Source organism: Euprymna scolopes, chromosome 32 (genome assembly GCF_053919585.1).
Source record: "Euprymna scolopes isolate OS-2025 chromosome 32, ASM5391958v1, whole genome shotgun sequence".
NCBI lineage: Eukaryota > Metazoa > Mollusca > Cephalopoda > Sepiida > Sepiolidae > Euprymna > Euprymna scolopes.
This window is the reverse complement of record NC_136513.1, coordinates 29477393-29499458: the sequence shown is the minus strand read 5'-3', so window position 1 is coordinate 29499458 and position 22066 is coordinate 29477393. Positions and strand designations below refer to the sequence as shown.

The 22066-nt window shown below is 31.6% G+C and overlaps 1 protein-coding gene across 1 annotated transcript in view; it reads right to left on the bottom strand.

The window, feature by feature from the left end:
* LOC145256105 (general transcription factor II-I repeat domain-containing protein 2-like) overlaps positions 1–14607 on the bottom strand; it is a 780669-nt gene extending 766062 nt beyond the window's left edge. The window contains exons 1-2 of the mRNA XM_080114691.1: positions 14186–14607; positions 13202–13444 (exon numbers count right to left, since the gene is read on the bottom strand). The gene's annotated coding sequence lies outside the window, so the exon portion shown is untranslated. The remainder of the gene's footprint in view (positions 1–13201; positions 13445–14185) is intronic.
* Between the last annotated feature and the right edge of the window lie 7459 nt (positions 14608–22066).

The following is a 22066-nucleotide window of genomic DNA, read 5'->3' as shown; positions in this document are numbered from 1 at the left end:
TGCCTCTGAACCAGGGCGACCTGTTAAGGTCACAGGTAGCATAAAAAAGGAAGATTATGTTAAAATATTGGACGAAAACCTGAAAGACTCTGCTAAAGAGCTCTCACTTGGTCGTCGTTGGTGGTTCATGCAAGATAATGACCCAAAGCATTCGGCTAAACTGACTAAGAAATGGCTTAAGGACGATCATAATCATGTTTTGGAGTGGCCATCACAAAGCCCAGACCTTAATCCAATTGAAAATGTATGGAGAACATTAAAATTGAGGGTAATGCAAAGGAAGCCTAAGAATCTTATTCAATTGGAGGATTATTGTCAGGAAGAGTGGGCTAACATTACTACTGAAGAGTGCAACAACTTGGTTGTAAACTATGAAAAGCGACTGAGGAAGGTAATCAAGGCCAAAGGCTATACAATTGATTATTAAATAAATCGTGCCAATAATTTTGAACAAGGGTTTTTTGCAGTTATGTTTGTTGTTCCTTTGTTATTTATTTTTTCTAAAATCCGATTGCTGCATCGGAAAGGCCAGTTAAAAATACATAATATACTTTGTTATTTTCTTTAATTTAATCCCTTTTTTTAGAATTTATTAGACAAAATTTAACTTTTATTTTACCGTGTCAATAAATATGATCATCACTGTATATATATATACACATGTTTAAGATGGTCATACACATTTTTGAAGACACTTATTTTTAAAGAAATATTTTAGATTTTATTTTTCTGTTTTTTTATATATCATTCTAATCACTTTCTGCTAATATTGATAAGCATGACGTCTATGTATATGGAAAAGATTGGTCAGTGATTATAAAAAAAAAACAGCATGGAACATTAAATCATCATGAACATTAAAAAAAAACAGTCATGAAAATTAAGTATTTAAATTCAGCCATGTATTACAATCTTTCGGAAATAAAGCTTGTCTAAAAGAAAAAGCTGAAAAATAACATTCCAAATATATTAAAACACTAGCCTGGTTGCCCGCCATTGCTCAGAGGTTTGAAGGTGTGTGTTAAGCAAAAAAAAAAAAAAAACAAACAGTGGTAGTTGGCCGGCAAGCTCGAACCCGTAACGCGAAGGAGAAAGATTACGTGAAAAAAATACCCTACGTATATGCTCTTGCGCCAATTGCCAACCCTTTTTTTCGTTCAATTTTTTTCTTTCTTACATTTCATGCTTTTTTTCATAACTTCTTGTTCTTGTTCTTTCTATTTTTCTTCCACTACCATTCTCTTTCTAAAATATTACTTAATAAAACAGCATTAGAAATTATTTAAAAATCGACAGAAAAAAAACAAAATAGAAAATTATAAATAAGCAAATAATGAAGTGTTCAGTGGAAGAATAACAATGATGTACGTATATATTTAATATAGAATAAGAAAATAAAAAATAAATACAATGAATCGATGAGAGAAAATAATGTAACTGTTTTTCTAAAATTTTAAAATTCCACACACGGCATTAAGAATTAGTAATAAAATACAGTGCAGTATATAATACACATGCATATAATCAAATACCATTATATATAACACCGTAAGAGGGCAAATATGGTAAACGGAGCCGGAAAACATCGTACTCCACATCGTACCCTGAAAAAATAACGCATCCTAGGACCACTTTGTATTGGTTATATGAGAAAGTGCAAAGTGGGTAGGTTGCATTTTTTTTATTTTTTATGTTGATGTACTTATTTTTATTTATTTATTTATTTATTTATTTATTTATTATCAAAAACAGACATTCCGGTGTTAATTTTATTAGACATGTGAATATATATATATATATATATATGTATGTATATATATATATATATATATATATATATATATATATATATATATATATATATATATATATATATATATATATATTGCCGTATGGGATTTTCTCCTCCCAAAATTTCTCTCACCCAATTTCCTACAAGAAATCAGTTTTTGGCAAATAGAGGTGACATTGTTTAGACAAAAATCGATACATAAAAATGTCAAATCTGGTGAAGTTCAAGGGGAAATAATAAGTTTTACTATTACGGTTCTGAAAATTTTCTCCACGTGACAGAGCTTTATTGCTTGAAGTGTTTTACAATAAGGTTTTTTCTACTCCGTAAAGCAGACCAAAGCTTGAAGGTCGCCGGTAATAGAAATAGCTATGAAATGACTCATGTAAATAAGCTCTGAACAAGCCAATAAACCGAGGACTGCTAGACTTTGGAATTCTCTTCCGAGTGTCTGCTTCCTTCACTGTACCGACGTGCAGAAGTGTAAGTGTAATGTAAGCAGACATCTTGCTGCCAAACTTCCTACATTGTACCTATACAAATTGTGTCCAAGATAGTAATCCCTACATCAAATTTGCTTTCTTTTGGGTAAACATGCAAGAAAAAACAAATACTATCCAGATCGGAGCAATGTTAGTTAAAATGTGGAAATAATAATAAACTGTGGTTATTTGTATTATTATTATTCATCGAACTACTGTTCTCATTTTGCGTGTGATTTTTACAACGTTTCGGTAGATATCACCTTCGACCTTCTTCGGGTGTATCCTGTTGAACTCGGAAATGTTCCTGTCGAACTCAGGAATTTGGACGGAATTTCGAGCAGATCCCTTTACTTGTTCCGTAAGCCATGACTGGATAGAGGCTCTCAGTAATTCGCAAATGTATATTTTGGCCCCCTTACTCTGAGGATTGAACCTTCAACCTTCAGGAGAATATCACTTTTACAATTGATTTTTTCTGGTACTCTAATCACTGCGCCGCGGATCCTTGCGGACAATTCTATTACGAAATTTAGAACCCTTGAACTTATTTTTTATTTCTAGTTGTAAATATCACTATTTATTACTAATTATTACTATATATTAATGTATATCTATCTCTATACTTATTACGTGTATATTTTACAGTTTTTACGTATTACTTGTATATATTATCTAGTGTTTAACATTACTAGTTCCCATATTGTATATCATTCTATACCAGGTCTTTCAGTCGTCTTACTCTCCACCGTTCCTCTCTGTCTATAATTTTTAATTCGTTCGATAATGGTAGATGGTTTGCTTTTTCTTTCCAGATATCATCAGCTCTACCTGACTTTTCAATCTCTTCACCTACTACAACTTTTCGATGTTCTAACCATACTTACAACGGACGATACTTTTCATCTCTTTGTAGCTTTCCACATTTACATGGGATTCCATATACACAGTTCTTAGTCATGTTTTTTCTGTATGGGGATTGACTCTCACAAGCTGTTTCTGGAGAGTTGAATCGCTCCTGAATATTGTACTGATGTCATATGAATTACATATTCGTTGAAGTTTTTTTCAGACAAGCCCTTCTTATATGGTATACAAACTGTGGTGAGTTTCTGAGTAGTGTCATTTTGTGTTTGGTCCAGATTTGTTTGGAGCTGATTCCATGCTTTCTGGATAGTTTTTTCGGTTAAAGGTTTTTCTTAAACTGTTCATCTTTTGTCGGTATGCACTAATGTTAGTACATATTGCTTTTGCTCGATGTTGTTAGCAAGTGACGATTCCTTTCTTTACGTTATATTGTTGGTGGGATTTGTAATTTAGATACTATCCAATCAAAGTTGGTTTTCGGTATACAGATGATATAACCCCCCTGCCCTGTGCGAGTTATTAGCACATCTAGGATCGATAATTTATTGTTATTTTCCTTTTCCATTGTGAACTGTACAGTTGGACGGATCGAGTTCACCTTGTCTAGCGACGTTTGAACATCTTCCTGATGGGGCCAGAGCATGAATGTGTCATCTACATATCGCGACCACATTATTGGCTTTAGTGGTGTTGATCCTAATGCCATTCCCTCAAAGTAATCCATGTGCGCATTATCCAGTACCGGAGACAATGGTTATCCCATCACCAGACCTTCTTCCTGCCGATAAATATCATATACAATCACGAAGTATGTGGTTTCTGCACAGAATGTTAACATTTCCGTTATATTGTCAATTGGGATGCAAGTGCGTTCATTCAGTGAGGCATCCGATGTCAGCTTATCCCGTACCACTGTCAGATTCTCATCAGTGGGTACTTTCGTGAACAGTCTGACTATTTAGACTCACCATCTGGTTGAAATGAATTGGAACATGTTTTATTATTTCCATGAAGTGAGCTGAGTTCTTGACGTATGATAGGGATTTACCGATGATTGGGTTGATTATATCTACCGGAAATCAGCTCAACGGATTGCATACTGAATCTCGGGCACTGACAATGGATCTTAATAAAATAGCGTGTTTGTGAATTTTAGGTAGGTCGTATAGGTGTGGTAGATTGCTATTATGTTGTACTAGCTGTCTATATAACACAAGTGGTGTAAGGTCCTTGTTCTTACTGAGGATCTGTGACAGCTTCCTTTGCGTGTTGGGGGTTCTATTGCACTTTACAGTAGTCACCAGATTCTATAAAATCTGCGAGATTCTCAAAGAAAGATGTATTGGCTATCAGGCCCCTACGCCGTGACAATGATATCATAATACTTCCAGAAGACAAATGCAATGCTACAGTGGTAATGGATAGAGCAGTCGGGAAATCCAAAGTAATGATCAATAAATACATGAACTTTCCAAAGATGAAAGTAAAATCCTTGCACAGTGGACCTCTAAAAACACACAATACAAATACACTAGCCCGACAGATAATAGGCAACTAAAATAACTTAGTTTCCTCGGATTTATTGTCGATAAGTGATTCTGTAATGTTATCGTCCTGCCATTAGACTCTGAGCAACTAAGTCTTCACTGTGTGACTTGCTGAACGAAAGGATGGAACAACTTACTCCACATTTTTCTTCTTATCTTTTATCATCTCCTGCCTCCTGAATTGGATGAGAGTGCTGGTTTGTATTTCAATGAGAGTTAAGATCGCATTACTTCTTTTTTATAGCAACATCTCTTTTTTCATGTGCAATTGTAAGTGTGGTTAAATATCTTCTTTTTTTATTCGAATTTTTTAGTATATTTTTTTTTCTTTTTCTTACCATCGTTTTTTACACATATTTTATTTTCTCCTCCATCATCGTATTTTCTTCATTTTTTCTTCTTTTATGGCATCTGCTCTTTTAGATAATTATCATAATCAATAGTGCCATTTCGCTGAAAAATACATATATTTTATTCTTTATTTATTTATTCTTACATTTGGTGATTTTTTTTTATTTCTTTCTCTTTGTATTTATCTATCTATCTATCTATTTATCTATCTATCTATCTCTCTAACTATCTGAGGAAAGGCGTTTTAAGTATGTATTATTGAAGTGTGCCCTTAGAAATCAGGATGAATCCGAATTCTGGCGAATTGAAACAAGACAGAAATGCACAATCTGTGGCAGATTTCTTGTCTAAAGCTGGGTTTCAAAACCATGTAAAGTCACAATTTGTCAGACATGCCCAATAATTGTATGATAATATGCTGCTTCTCTGATCACACACCTATTGCTGTAATAGCTCTGGTTTTGTCTCTGAATTACCAATCATTTTGACAAGACTCTCAAGGGTGAATAATGAAGTCCCATCAAATACTGGTTAGTTCCTCTTTGACCTCTAGGAACAATTTTGCAAGAGTGTAACTGGTTTGAAAAGTCATCACCGTGCGCCTGGATGCTCTACATTCCTCTTAAGAGATGGAAAGCTCTTGTCAACAAGTAGCAATAGTCATCTATCTGTCTATCTATCTATCTATCTATCTATCTATCTATCCATCCTGAATTGACACCTACCCTATTGTATGCGTTAACGTACCATTCGTTTTCACGTATTAAGCTTTGCATTATTGTCTTATATATTTGCGGTCGTTTTTGGAATTTAAAAAAAAAATTATTTGCATTTTTTTATTTGTAATTCTTTTTCGATTTTCTTATTTTCATAAAAAAAGATATTACAAGTCATATTTAATTATTTCTATGTTAATCTGTTATTTCCTATCATGTATTGTCTTTAATTGATTTCCTTCTTTTCTTTTACAATTCCCTTTATTCAATTTAATTCTATTTTTAAAAAAATCCCATTTTTCTGCGTATTGTTACAAGCATCCCTATCTGTTTGTTTCCCGATTTCGTCATTTTGCTGTTTCTTACTTTTTTTATGTTGTATTTTAGATTTTTATTTTTATTTATTTCATAAATGGGTTAACCTTCTGTTTTCTTTTCTTATATAAATGTGTCATACTTTATTTGCTTTTCATACCCGAATCGACAGTTTCTTTGTTTTGATCTGTTTTTGCCCATCGTATTTTATTTACTTCAAGATTTTTATTCCTTTTTCTAAGATTATTTTCATCTTGATTTTTTTTTATGATTCTATTCATACCAAACATTGCCAAGTCGTATAATACGCTTTAATATATGTTAACTCTGAGAGACTTTTCACTTATTACAAAGCCAATCCTTTATCGAATATTATAGTTGTATAGAACTGATTCCAAACGTTTAAAAAAATAACTTAGTTGCCATCAGCTAGAACTGAAACCGAAAAATTTAGCACTTCAGCCGCGATCCGTACCATTTAAGCAATCAGCAGATAGATAAGAATGACGTAAAATAAAACATGTCAAGCTGCGAGTGATACACGCGCAGAAGTCATAAAAATGGGACTGCAAGTTTAAATGAACATTTTGCATTTCACCTGGCAATATATTTCTGTACGCTTTATTCATCCACCAAAGCAAACATATATTTTTATAGCTATAAACATTTGTTGGTGTATGATTACTATTTCCTGTTAATTTCCGTGTTATGTGACCAATAATTCAAGTTTATCGGATAAACACATACATACAAATATCTACCGTTATTAATTTATACCTATTGTTTTTTTTCGTAGATTCTTTTCTGCCACCCATTTTTCTGTTTTACTTCTTTTTTAAAACATTTTCTCAAACGTATTTTCTATCTTTCCTTCCTCACTCGAACATCTTTTTTTTCTTTATCCTTTTTTATAAACTACACTGTTTTAAATTTAGTTATCATTATCGTTTTTTGTAGCTCCATTTTATCTTTTTTCTAGGTTCTGTTTTCTGACATATTTTCTTCTTCGTTTTCTTTCTTTGTTCATAATGCAGTTGCTTCCATTCTATTTCCTTTATGAACTTTTAAACGCAACGTTGTTTTTTTTTTTTTTACCGTCAGCTGAATTTGGTCGCCATTTTAAATTCCTTATTCATTCTCTATTCTTATTGCTGTTCATCTCATTTTTTTAATAGCTGCCGAACACAAAGATAAAAATTGAAAAGATTTCCCCAACATCCGCTCCTAATGACAAAATGTCACTGCATCTCTCCTCCCTCCCTCCCTCCCTCTCTCTCTCTCTCTTTCTCTCTCTTTATTTGAACCTAAGTGTGCAGCGTTTATTGATTGATGCATTACCACGGTTGGACCTGCAGGGTTCATTTCCCTGGTTTCAAAGTGCATACTCTTTTAAAATGTATGGATGTGAATAGCGAGGAGCGAGCCTCGCTTTGGTTCTAATATAAAGATGGATGCCTCAGAAGAAACAAACAATACGGACAAAGGCCAGTAACATTGACAGCCTCTAACTTTCCGAAAAACGCGGGAAAAGAAGTGTTAGTTTGCCGCTATTATTATTATTATTATTAATATTATTATTATTATTATTATTATTATTATTATTATTAATGATAATAATAATAATATATCAAAATAATAATAATAATGATGATAATAATAATAATAAGAAGAAGAATAATATATCAAAATAATAATAATAATAATAATGATGATGATAATAATAATAATAATAATAACAATAATAATAATACTTAATAATGATAATATATCAAAATTAAAATGACAAGTTTTTGAATTTTCTGTTAGCACTTAATAGTGAATAAATAAAGTACACATTACTAATACACAGTAAAACCCCGAGATACAGTTGCCCTAGCATACGGTGTTTTCAGGTTAGGATATAAAATACGCTGTTTTTCCAGCCCCTGGTTACGCTCGTTGTCCGGATCTACGGTGTTATTTGTTATGTTAATAGTTTATATACATGTGCATTATGTACTGTACTGAATTTCGTTACTAATGTGTAATGCCGTATCCCGGAGTTCTACTGTAGCAGGATTTACAATGTTACCAATGGTGTTCTAATCGGAAGTATACCGACATGTTTTTTTTTTAAACTTTATTCTTTTTTAAACTTAAAAACATTTAACAAAATCGGATAACATTGCAACATTAGATGTGTTTTAAAACAAATTTGCTCTTTTTTAACGTTTAGTATATAATTTTTATATAAAGATTAATTAAAAACGTATATGTTTTCGAAAAAAAACATAATTTAATGATTTTTGCCGGTAAAACAAATACTAAATTCATCAATGGTAGTTCATTACTCTCGTACAAACAAAACCCTGTGCGATACAACAAGGTAAATATAAAACTTTACATACCAGTGACAAGATAAGTTGCTGATTGAATGAATTGAAGACGCTCCCTTTTTATTAATTCCTGCATTATGATGTAACATAACGTTACATAAATCCGAAGATAAATATACTTGCTTTTGGATTCCTAATTTATATTGAGTATTTAGCAATGATCATCAAGTTTCACTCTTGAAGTTTAACAGAAACGAGTTGATAAACCGGGGAATTTCCTATTTACTCGCCAAGAGGGCAGAGTTGGGCACGATATCGATTGTTTATGTGGGTAATATCAGGCTACCGAAAATGGAGCACTCTATATGCAAACAAGCATAAAGATTGCACCAGTTTTAAAAAAGATTTCTCTTTCATTGAACGAGAAAAGGATAAGTTAGGTGGAGCATCAGAACAGATAGTACACTATGCTCGTTTCCCCCAAACTACTAATGGTTGTGGTCATCAATAACAATGGATGATATCAGCCATCTTCTTTATTTATGGTCACTCTTGACGTAAACGTATTTTTTAATGTAATCAAACAGGAAAAAATAACTTTTTCCATAATTGAATAAAATTAGAATAGCAAACGCAATTTATAGTGAAATGGACTTAAAACATTTGTTATGTTCCCTTTGTATTTATTGTTTAGACTTTTAATGATTTTCTTAATAAATACGTATAAATAAACTACAATTGCGTTTTATGTGATATTTTTGTCTAATATCAACTATAAATTCTTGTATTTAAAAAAATTGAATGTAATTCTAATATCACGATTACAATCGATTTTATAATTTCAAATCTGCGAATCATTTTCTTGTTCCATAAAGCATATAAAATTGTTTTTTTTACATAAACCATCAAAAATTGCTTTTCCCCGAACTTTTATCGCATTCGTAGCCCTTGAGCCCGTGGAGGGGCATAGGCCATCTTCAACTTTGTAGATATTTTTGTAGCGAGGAGTTCTGTTTACAGAGTGAGAGTGCTGGACCCACGCCCAACCTTCCCAGATGGTACATACAGCATTACGCCTCCCCAAATTGTCACCCATCTGGTACATGCCAGGCTAAACGTTGCTTAACTTCGAACCGATGTGTCAACGTGGTTGTGCCGTTTGTGCTTTTATCGCATAATTTGTGAAAAAAACTTTCATTAAATTTTTGGGGGCCTTAAAATTTTGGCATCCCGATGCTGCAGACTTGGATATACTCTTGGAAGAGGAGGAGAAAACAACTGTTACTAATAGAGAACGTCTGTTTTTAGGGATTATGATCTTCCGTAGGTGATATAATATCACGTAACAGCAAATTGCTGAAACAAATTATCGCATTTTTTTTTTTTTTTAGAAAAGTGCGCCGTTATTTACATTTCTTTTTTTTTGTATCGAATCGTCAAACCATTGCTTATATAATAATATATTAGCAATATTGGGCTCACTAAATGAACATTATCAATTTAATTTTTTAACGATTAAAAAGTAGTGTTTTACGAAAATTAATGCAAATATATAACTTTTGTTAATCTTAAAGATAATAATTATTAATATATTCAACGAATTTCCACTTCAAAACACAAAAGATGAAAATCAAGCACATTCCAAACTCGGATTTTCAACCTTAAAATCTGATAAGTGCACACTGTTGTTTTTATTTATTGTATCTACAGTCCCCACACTTCCCAAAAATCAATCTGTTTTGCTGGGCTATACTGATTATTTAAAGCATATTTGTACCAACAAATAAAGAGAGAGGTTTGTGGGCAAAAATGTGTGAATATTGATTATGAAAAATAGTAATCAATTATACTCATTCCTCATTTAATAATCGGTAAAATTTTCGTCCTGATTGGATAATTACTTGAATTTTGGTTGAATTTTGAAGAGAAACTCGGTTCGAAAATACTTGCTTCTTCCTTCTTTTTTAGCTGTGCCCATCTGAAATATAGTTTTAAATACGGGCGTTACTTATTCTGTTAAGTGAAACACCCAAACAACGAAAGCAGTAATAAGCTATAATAAACAATAATCAATAATAAGCTAGCAATGATAAGCCCCCTATATAAATCTGATAACTGAATTTATCTGTGCAATAATATTACCTACTGTATCCCACAAGCAGATATGAACAACGTTCTTTAATTATTATATACTGTTATAAACTGGAATTGATATCTCACCATTCTGTAGAAAATGTAGAAAAAAAAGCTCCAAACAATATGTAAACTAGAGAGCATATGATTAATCACAAGAAACAACGACAAAGAGACAGTGATTTACAGAAAGATAAAAAATGTAAGACCGTAAAGCGGTGACGAGTCTGAAGAGAGTGATGTTACAAAAAAAGAAATTATAGAATCAAAATATGCAAAACTGAAGACAGAACATGGCTATGCCATCTACTACAAAGGATTGAATAATCCAAACATGAATAATTGGATGCCTAAGCATGTGCAACGTATACAAGACAATTATAAATCGCATTGCAAAAGAAAAAACAAACGGAAGCCTAGTAATGTAGCGCATGCAGATGGAAGTCAACACATAACGGAGACACGGGTACAGAGATTGATTTTTCAGATAGAAGGTTTATCATAATTATGATATCACCCAACAACATACACTGTCCTAGTTGATAGATAAATATTTAAGAATACTCGTCACTATTTCTTTAATTGTGATAGGTTTAGAGAAGAATAAGCTGACACACACGCATAAAGACACACGTATATATATATATATATATATATATATATATATATATATATATATATATTGATATGTTAATATATATATTTATATATATATGTATGTGTATTTATATATCTATGTATATATATATTTATATATATATGAATATAGATGTATATATATTTATATATATATAAATATAGATGTATATATATATTTATATATATATGAATATAGATGTATATATACTATATATACATATATATATATATATATATATATATGTATATATATATATCCACGTCTACATATATATGCATGTATATCTCGTGTTTTAATTTTCTAGTCCTTTTTAATATAATTCTGTTTAATGCGTGTGGCATCCCGCCGGATGCCATATATTAACCAACTATTTTATTTATTCTAAACAAGAGATATTTTTTATGCATACGCATAGATACACACACACACACACACACACACACACATATATATATATATATATATATACATATGTGTGTGTTGGTACATGTTTGTTTATATGTATAATTTATTTTTATTTAATGACATTTTGAAATGTTGTAATATTACAAATTGTATAATATGATAAATCGCAGTTAAAAAATATTATCATCGATACATATAACACAAACTTAACTAGATATAGAAAACTCAATATACGAGATAGAGCAAAATATAAGTTCAAACTCTGAATTTAATTATGTACATGTACAGCAAAATTTATTGTTTGACATGGAGTACAAAAAAGGTAAATATTTTTCCTTAATCCATGATTTTCAATAAATGTCTCATCTCATCGGATGAAATGTTATTAGCAAAATACAATTGGCTAATTATATATTTAATTTATTAGCACATGAATTGAAAGATAAAATTAAACATACTCCATTTTTAAATACTAGGATACTGCATGTTTAAATAATAGGACACTCCATGTTTGAATAAATATAGTTAATTAAAAAAATTGTTGGATGTCACGATGAAAACATATGAGGGTGTTTTATACAAGTAATGTGAAACCACTTTGTTTGCTTTTGTTTGTATAATATGACTATTCACCCTATTCATTTATATCTCTTGTTTTTTTATATCAAATTAAAGAAAATTTTTTCCACATCTATACAGACGAAGTGTAAACTTTTTCTTTTAACTCCTTATCAGCTACTTAATTATTACCTTTCTATATGGAGCATTTACTTGGACAGCTCAACAAATGATTTTTACTGTTAAAATATATCGTTCACTAACCCCCTCACATACACTAACGTTTGATTTGTTTCTAAGTAATTTTTGCAATACTAAAGTATCCAGATTGCCTCCAAAACTCTTTAGATATGCGTTCATGTTTTAATAAGTTATCGTAGAACCTTCTCCTTTATATATTAATTAATTTAGTATGTAATAATTATTGATTACAGAATTATTAAATTCTGTTCGCATGAATTGGGTCTGTGAGGCAATCGCTTATAATTATATACTTCTGAATTTAACAACATTTATAACATAAATTGATTCCATTAATATCACCAACATTATTATAATAGTTATCTGCACATACATAACCATTCCATCGTTCACCTTTACGTTTAATAACTTTAAAATCGCGGGTGCCTATAAAATGTCCTTTTTATAATGCTTAATATTTAGAAATAAACTATGTTACCATATTATATTAATCTTTAATTATCCCATTGAAATCCATTATATTCCAATAATATGCGGTCCTATTATAAATCAGAAAATCTAAAATCAAATACGAATATTAAATAATGCTATTTTAATATAAGCGATGGTTAGTTAAATTTGTGCACGAAAAATTAAACAAGCGTTGGTTAATTTTAATTAATTTTTTTTTGTTAACACAACAACCAATAACAGATGAAAAACAACAACTTATAATGATGAGAATAATAGTCCGAAATAAAAAATACAATTAATATATATAATGCTCATCTCAAAAATGAATTTCAATTAAGGAATAATATATATACCAATCCGTAAGGACCCGATTATGGAAGATCAGATAATAAATACACGTGGATTTATAAGATCAAAGAATCCAACCTTGATCGCCCTTCGGGGCCCGTGGCGCAGTTGACAGAGACGTTGAATCTCTACGGTTCCAGGTGGAGATTGTCTGAAGATAGCGGTTTCAATCCTACCCAACGCCAGCCAGAGTTTTACTTGGACAAAACGTGGTAAAACGACAACAACTACAGATTACAGTGATTGCTGAGAATGCAGTATGGAGATTCGAGGTTCCTATCCGTCGCGGTTACCACCAGAGGAATAGTTGGCCGAAACGTCCTGAAAAAACAACAACCAATAAAAGATGCAAAAACAACTAATAAAGATGAGAATAATAGTACGAAATAAAAGATAAAAGTAATATATATAATGCTCATCTCAAAAATGAATTCCAATTAAGGAATAATATATAAGCGTTGGTTAGTTGATTAAAACAATAGAGCGTACGTAAAATAAACTACATGTCAAGTTTTTTAACTTAATAAAAATGTGAACATGTCCAATGAGAAGTTTTCACACGTTCGCTTATCAATTTAAGAACCTGTAAAGCACCACTTTAGACGCAGTCGCTGCAGCCTTCTCAAAATTGAGTCTAGCGCAGAGCCCTGATCTTTTATTCGTCTGTTTAGCTCTTCCTTTAATCAAAGCAAGTGACAATTTCCCATGACAGCGGCTAAACCCTATAGTTTTTAATCTTCACGGTCCCTCTGTTCTTATCATCATACCCCTTCTCTCAGCCATGTAGACCTTAATATCGTCCACATGCGATTAACGTGTTAAATATAATTTAGTAAGAAATTATATTTCATTTGTACATAAAAATTCGAGGAAGCACATGGAAATTTATTCCCGTTATTTAGGTTAGTCAACATTATATAATACTGTAAAAAATATTATAACTTTGATATGAGAAATAATATATGTTAATTTAATATATATATATTAACTACAGAAGAAATTTCTCGGCAAATAGTACAGAAACAAATACTTATTTTCAGTCAAATAATATAAGATATTTACCTGAGCAAATATTGAATCCTGCTGCAACACTCAAGGTCTGCCACCGGCAACTTGATTAAACCAGGGGATTAGCGCACTCTTCAGCAGATGCAAGTACATTTTTCTGTTGATTTTCAAGCCGACCTCAAAGTTGTGAGGTGTGATGCGGTGGCCCTCATTATAAAAAACACAAAGGGGCGTAATCGTGGCTAGAAATTTTTTTCCTCACCCTAAGTACGTTCCTGTTATTCCTCGAAATACAGTGATGCATTTGGAGGGTTCTGGCAATGGTCCTGTTTTAATCATTTGGATCGGTAGAGAGCATGAGTTTTACAGCGGCGCATCTCCGATCACGATCGTTTAACACTGGGCCACTTTCAAACATGATAGAAGGCACACAACACTCTTGGAATTTGTATACCACCAGCCAACTAGTAGAACGTCTGCAACAAAAAGAAAATCGGTTTTTATCAAATAGAAATTGAATCATTTCGTTATTTCTAGGACATGAATTTTATATCCATATGTATTCTGAAATTCACAACAACAAGGTGACTGTCTTTGAATGTGTTGGACGCTAGATATTCGAAACATGTCGAATACACTGTCCTCAATGTGTAACCTTATATTGAGATCCGTCCTTGTGGAGAGACAACAAATCTGATAATGTTGCACATATATTTCGCTTATATCTTTCAGAGATACGGCAATTTGCGATTTTGAATCGACTTTTTAATTTCTAATCAGGAAATTATTCAGTTCCCGTCTCATTTAGGAAAAATAATAAAAGTCGATTACTTTCCCCTCTTTCACCCACAAAACTTTTTTAATAGAAATAAACTGATCATCTGTTTTATAAGTGGTTGGTCAGGAACTATGCAGTTCTCACCTTTCAAAGTTTGACTCCACAGTTTTTTTCTTTATTACATCTTTCCATGTGCTACTAGCCCATATGTTTACGCCTACGTCTCATATATGAAAAGGTTAATTTGATAAAACAGTGTTATATTACCATGAGGAAGTCTAAAAATAGCCCCGATTACAAGTCTAGACGTGGTGATCGTTGTCTGGTTGTCGGGTCATCAGCGTCACCTGAGGGAGGATCGCCAAAATACAGAGCTACACACATACCCCCACACCAACACAACACAACAGTATATATATATATATATATATATATATATATATATATATATATATATATATATATATATGTGTGTGTGTGTGTGTGTGTGTGTGTGTATGATTACACCACTTGTGAACGGGTCCTGTTATAGATAGAAACCGACTTAAAAAAAACAAAACAAGTATACTCTATTAAAAAATTGTTCTTCAAAATCACTGGATTCGGCATTAAATAACCTGAAAAAGGGTTGATATGCCGTAAAACAAAATAAAAGAACCAACCAATCACTTCACTTTGTATCTACACTATTATATTCATTATTTCTTCTCACAAATATCATTCTAAAATATTACTCACTGATAATAACATGTGGTGTTCTCTGTGATCTAAGCGACAAGTCACATGCCCAGTACACTTTACATAATTCAATAAAATGTGCATTCAATTTGATTTATTGCATCATCCGCTTACCATTAGTTTCTCGGTGACACCGGCGATTGGTTACCTTGGGATTTTAGTGCTGAACGGATTCGTCAATGTCCCCGTCTTTTCCGCAATTATTTGAGCGAAGTACTTGGCACCCCCTCCTCCTTTATAATTATATCATTTGACCTTTCATCGTCATTTTTATGTTTATATTATTTATGTATTTTAGACGATACTGATGCATTAAACACAATCTAGATTAAGTGTTAAGCAACTTGCGCCAACGTGCTTAAAAGAACAAAAGCTTATTATAGAAATAAAGGAGATATCGATTGAGCTTTGTCTTTACATTTTTACGGTTATATGTGAGATGAAAAAAGTCGACAAGACAGAAAGTTATTGGGAACAGGTCACTGAAGAAGGAAATTTTAATGTAAAACAGTGAATTGATGAATTCAAAGTAGACAAACATTTAAACGGACGAAGTATCGAAGAGAGCAGACAATTTGAAATATTACATGGCACAACAGAACTTATAAAAAGGAATGCGACTATCAATATCACGTCTCTGAGATATATCGCATTGGAAAAAAGTATGAACTCTTAAATTGAATTACGCATTATCAATAACCGTCATGCGACGAAGAAGCACCAGCCTAATAATAATAATAATAATAATAATAATAATAATAATAATAATAATAATAATAATAATGATAATAATAATGATAATAATAATAATAATAGTATATTTCAATGTCATTACCGGCAGAGCATGTGGAAATTCCACGGAATCAGAAAAAATATTTAATCAACAAATGTTTTGGCAAAGCTGACAGCGTGTGTGTAGCGACAAAAAAGGGTGCCCCCCCAAAAAAAAATGATGGATTTGAAAGTTGAAGTCGACCAAAAGAACCATTCTATGATAAATATCCGCTGGTCGGTGGCGTAACAACTTTTGCTGTCTTCGTTACCGTAATTCTAAAATCTGTTTTTTTTTACTGATTTGTTCCATCTTATATTTGATCAATTCAGCTTCTTTTTTGGTCATCGTGTATATATATATATATATATATATATATATATATATATATATATATATATATACATACACATATGCGGATGCGTATACATTAACTCACCCATATATATATATATATATATATATATATATATATATATATATATATATATATATATGTGTGTGTGAACACGCGCACGCGCCATCACACAGACATACGTATTCATACCTCACATATATATTGGTTGAAGTTTTCCTTCTTTCCTAATCCAAGCACATATGCATACATGTATTCAGTCACCCAAACATAAGTGCACGCACACACACACACACACACACACACACATATATATGTATGTATATGTATATATATATATATATATATATATATATATATATATATATATATATATATATATATATATGGGTGGGTTAATGTATACGCATCTGTATATGTGTGTATATGTATATATGTATGCATATATATGGGATGGTAAATGTATTCGTGTGTGTATGTATGTATATGCATGAGTATGCGTGAACCCCTGCGTATGTCTCTAAGTATATGCGTGTGTGTGTATGTATATGTGTGTGCCTGCATACGTATGTGTATATATGTGAATGTGTATGTACATACATGTATGTATATATATATATGTGTGTGCATGTATATATATGTGTGAGTGTGTGTGCGTGTGTGTTTGTATATATCACCTCCTGCCTATTCTCCATCTTATTTGTGTGTGTGCGTGTACTTATGCTTGAATGATTCAGTAGATGTATGCATGTGTGTTTTGATTGGGAAAGACAAAAAAAATTAACCAATATATGTGTGATATGTTAGTGGGTGGATGTGTGTGAGTACGTGTGTGAGTGTATAGGTGGGTATGTATATATGTATGCTCCTACATATATTTTTGTGTATATGCGTGTGTATATGTGTATATACCTGCGTGCGTATGCGTGTGTATATGTATATGTACATGTATGTATGTGTATGTGTGTGTGGTATGTGTGATTGTGTGCTATACAGCAAAAAAGAAAATCATAAAAAAAACATAAAAACCTTCACCAAATGGACCAAAATCCCCCTCTTTGCACTTAACTCTGATTGGACACTACCAACACTTACTGTTGTGGACAGAATGTCTGAAACCACATCACGGAAAACACATTTAGTGTAAGCGGATGCAAAAACTACATTTCAAACTTTCATTTAAAAAACTGTTTACGAAAATATCTGAAGAGTGCGAAGGACACATTGAAACGATTATACACATATTTTAAAATGAAAATATGATAAAAGGCTTAAACACCCACAATTGTTGATGGCTACACTCTTTCAAATATACATTTTTTCTCTCGTTGGAACGGCACAACCATTACTTTATATTTATATATATATATATATATATATATATATATATATGCATATATATGTGTAAGCATATATATATGTATATGTATATATATGTATATATATGTATATGTATATATATATGTATATGCATATATATATGTATATATGTATATCTATATATATATATGTATATGCATATATATATGTATATATGTATATCTATATATATATGTATGTATATGTATATATATGTATATATATGTGTATATACATATATGTATACATGTATGTATATATATATGTATATATATGTATATATATATGTATTTATATATATATATGTATATATATATATATATATATATATATATATATATATATATATATATATATAAATGTATGTATAAAGGGAAAGTGTCTGTCTATCTGTCTGTCCGTCTGTGTACATTTCCCTACAGAATACTTCCGTCAACTTTTAGTCTACAGACTGGAAATTTGATATACATTGTAGTGAGATTTGAGATAAAGATTTTAATCGGTTTTCGGCCAGAAATTATACTGTTAAATGTTCAAAATTCAACGATTTTACCTTTGAGAACTCTAAGAAACTCCTTCGACAATTTTGAGTTTAAACCCTTGAAATTTTAGATACATTGGGCATTGCTCTTAGTTAATAACTTGACTTGGGCCCAAAATACATATTAAGGTGTTATAATAGGGGTCAAATTAAAAAAGGACCTTGGCGGTCTCTACCAAATTACTAACGACAATTTCTGGTCTAAAAATTTGAAATTTTACATAAAGGCATTTTACATTGAGATAGTGCTAGCTTTTTAATCGAAATGGGTCGAAAATTTGAGCTACCAATATATAAATGTATGTATGTATGTTTGCATGTCTGCCTAAAATTTTGACAGAGGCTTCAGATTTTCACAAGTTCAGTATCATTCTGAAGTTCGACCCTTTAGACGACAAATACCGTAACATTGGTTAAAAATATTAATTTCTTCACCCTGAACTGGCCCTTTTCTACAGGGATGGGTTGCTTTATTCGTCGATATTTTTGAAAGTCATCCCTTTTTTCGATTGCATAGACTTAATTTAAACCTACGTAACTTCAGTTTTGGCGATCGTCGTTTTCCTCCTTCGCGATACGGGTTTGGCCCTGTCTTCCTACTACCACTTTTTTATAATGCTCAACACACACCTCCAAACACCCGGGCAACGCTCGGCACCCATGCTAGTATATATATATATATATATATATATATATATATATATATATATATATATATATATATATGTATATATATATACGAGCAAACAGTTAATAAAACATATTAAAACACATTTTGAAATGAGTTAAAAACATATTTAATCTGAAAAGGAAACACTAGATAAGCGGATAGTCCTTAATCCGCGGAGTTTCGGAGAAATACTTTCGTTCTCATCAGATGGTAGGAATTAGCAAAATGCGGAATCGGATTTTGCATGCAAAAGTATTTGATGAAACAAGAAGTAAGTCAAAGATCTTACTTGAAAACAAAAAAAGTTAAGCAGAGAGAATATGGTGAAGAAAAAGGTGATTACACATGAATGAATGGATATTATTTGGATTTATTTTATATATATATATATATATATATATATATATATATATATATATATATATTCAAATGCTCGGAACTATTATGAGAAATAGAACGAGGTTGAATCAACATAGTAGGAGATTGCAAGAGGTATCTCATTTCATTAAAATTTAACTTAATTAGAATAATTAAAACATATGATGCAAATAACTAAATCCCCTATGTTTTGAAGATTGTCGTTCCAATAGTAATGTCTTCTATTTTTACTCAAAACGTTGTAGAGCTACGAATTGTTACTATTAAAACGAACGGCGGTTGTGATTCGGAATATTTTTTCTTGTTCTTCTTGTTTTTCTTTTTTTTTTAGTAGTAGTAGTAGTAGTAGTAGTAGTACCTTATTTTATTATTCCATTTCTTCGATATCGTTGCACATTTTTCTTGTAGTGTTTTGTATTGACCTTTTTATTTGTGTTTTTTGTTCTATTTTACTACTGTTATTATTTCTATTTTCCTTCTTCGAAAGTTTACTCATTTAGTTTTTTTTATACTTAAATAAGTTCATCCTGATTAATCATCCTTCATTTTCTTGCATCCTAAACGACTCCTTTTCCTTTCTTTTTTATCATCTATTTCCACGCTGCATTTTTTTTTTTTTTTTTTACTTATTTCACGAAAACAGCACCCTTATTTCATTATCTCTTAACCATTTCCCTGTCGCCCCAGACGCTGTCCCTCATAAAATACCCCGTAGCCAGGAAAATCCCCAAAAAATCAAACCTGCTTTTTACCTGCGGCATCTACATAAGATTGAGTCCTTTATTAAATTGTTTGTTCGTTTGTGTCTTTTAATTCAATTCCTCTTTCGATTTTACCCTAAACATTTCAACAACAATTCCATTATTTCTTTAATTTTTACAACTTATCATCTAATCTTCTGTTTCTCACGTTTCCTTTGATTTATTTATTCCATCATTTATTTATCCGTTCCTCTTTTTCATTCGCTTGTAGGCACGATACAATAAAATATTAAAAAGAAAGGATTAGTACGATGGAACCCTCCTATCTATAAACGGACGCATCTGTTTTGTGATTCGTAACTTACGATAAAGAATATGTACATCTGTTTGAGACATTCACGAATAAACGCTGTTTTTTGTTTTTTTCTAAATTCTCCTTTAATGACTTGTCATTACCACTTCTTGGGTATAAGCGACTAAACACTATTCTTATTAGGATTCACTAGGAGTTGCCATATTGGCTATCACCAAAAATGTACTTTTTTTAAAACAACTTGTGTATCGATGTGTCAGAGTTACAATCTCCCCAGTATTTAGGTACTATTCACCAGCTTCCATAAACTTTGCAGATGAAATTGCGTTATCGCAACAAAAAATTACCATTAATTAACATTAGCAGCGCCCATTTGGTTTCACTAGAAGAGGCGTATTGCTAACGAAATTAGTTAGCAATACGCCTCTTCTAGTAGAGGTTTAGTTAGTGCGTTATCCTCTCGAGGTGTGTATCCTCCTTGTCCCTTCACTACTATTCGGTGTAGTGCAAGTTGATGGCGACACTTTTTTGGGGTGGTATAACTTACAATAATACAGTGTTTGTGTAAGTGCTTCGATGAAAGACTCCTTGATTCCAATTATTATTATTATTATTATTATTATTATTATTATTATTATTATTATTATTATTATTATTATTACTATTATTATTACTACTAGCAGGGGTGCCCGGCGTTGCTCGGGTGTTTGGAGGTGTATGCTGTGCAAAAAAAGCAAAAAAACAAAAATAATGGTTAATTTTTTAAAATTTTGACCCCTATTATGACCCCTTAAAATTAATTGTTTCGGGCTCAAATCACTTTATTAAGTTAGATCCATGTTCATGGAACCTATATCTAAAATTTCAAGTGTCTAGACCCAAAATTCTCGGAGGAGTTTGGTAGAGTTCTTAAAAGTCAAATCGTTGAAATTTGACCCCTTAACAGCCAAATTTCTGGCTGACACCCGTCACATCGATTTTCCCAAATCTCAGTACCCGGAATTTAAAATTTCGAGTCTATAGACTAAAAATTGGCAGAGTTATTGCGTAGGGAAATGTACACAGACAGACAGACACACAGACAGACAGACACGTTCACTTTTATAGATATATATATAGATATAGATATAGATAGATTATTATTATCAATGGCTCACAAGGAGCTTTCACACAGATCATCAAAGATTACTCCTTGAAAACAGCCTGTGGTGTTCCCTGGAGGCTGAGCGACAACACATCTCTCCAGATTACAAATTCTCTCCACATCTTTCGATAACATTTGAAAATAAATTTGCATTATCGGAATAGCTGCTAGAAATTGATTTCTCCT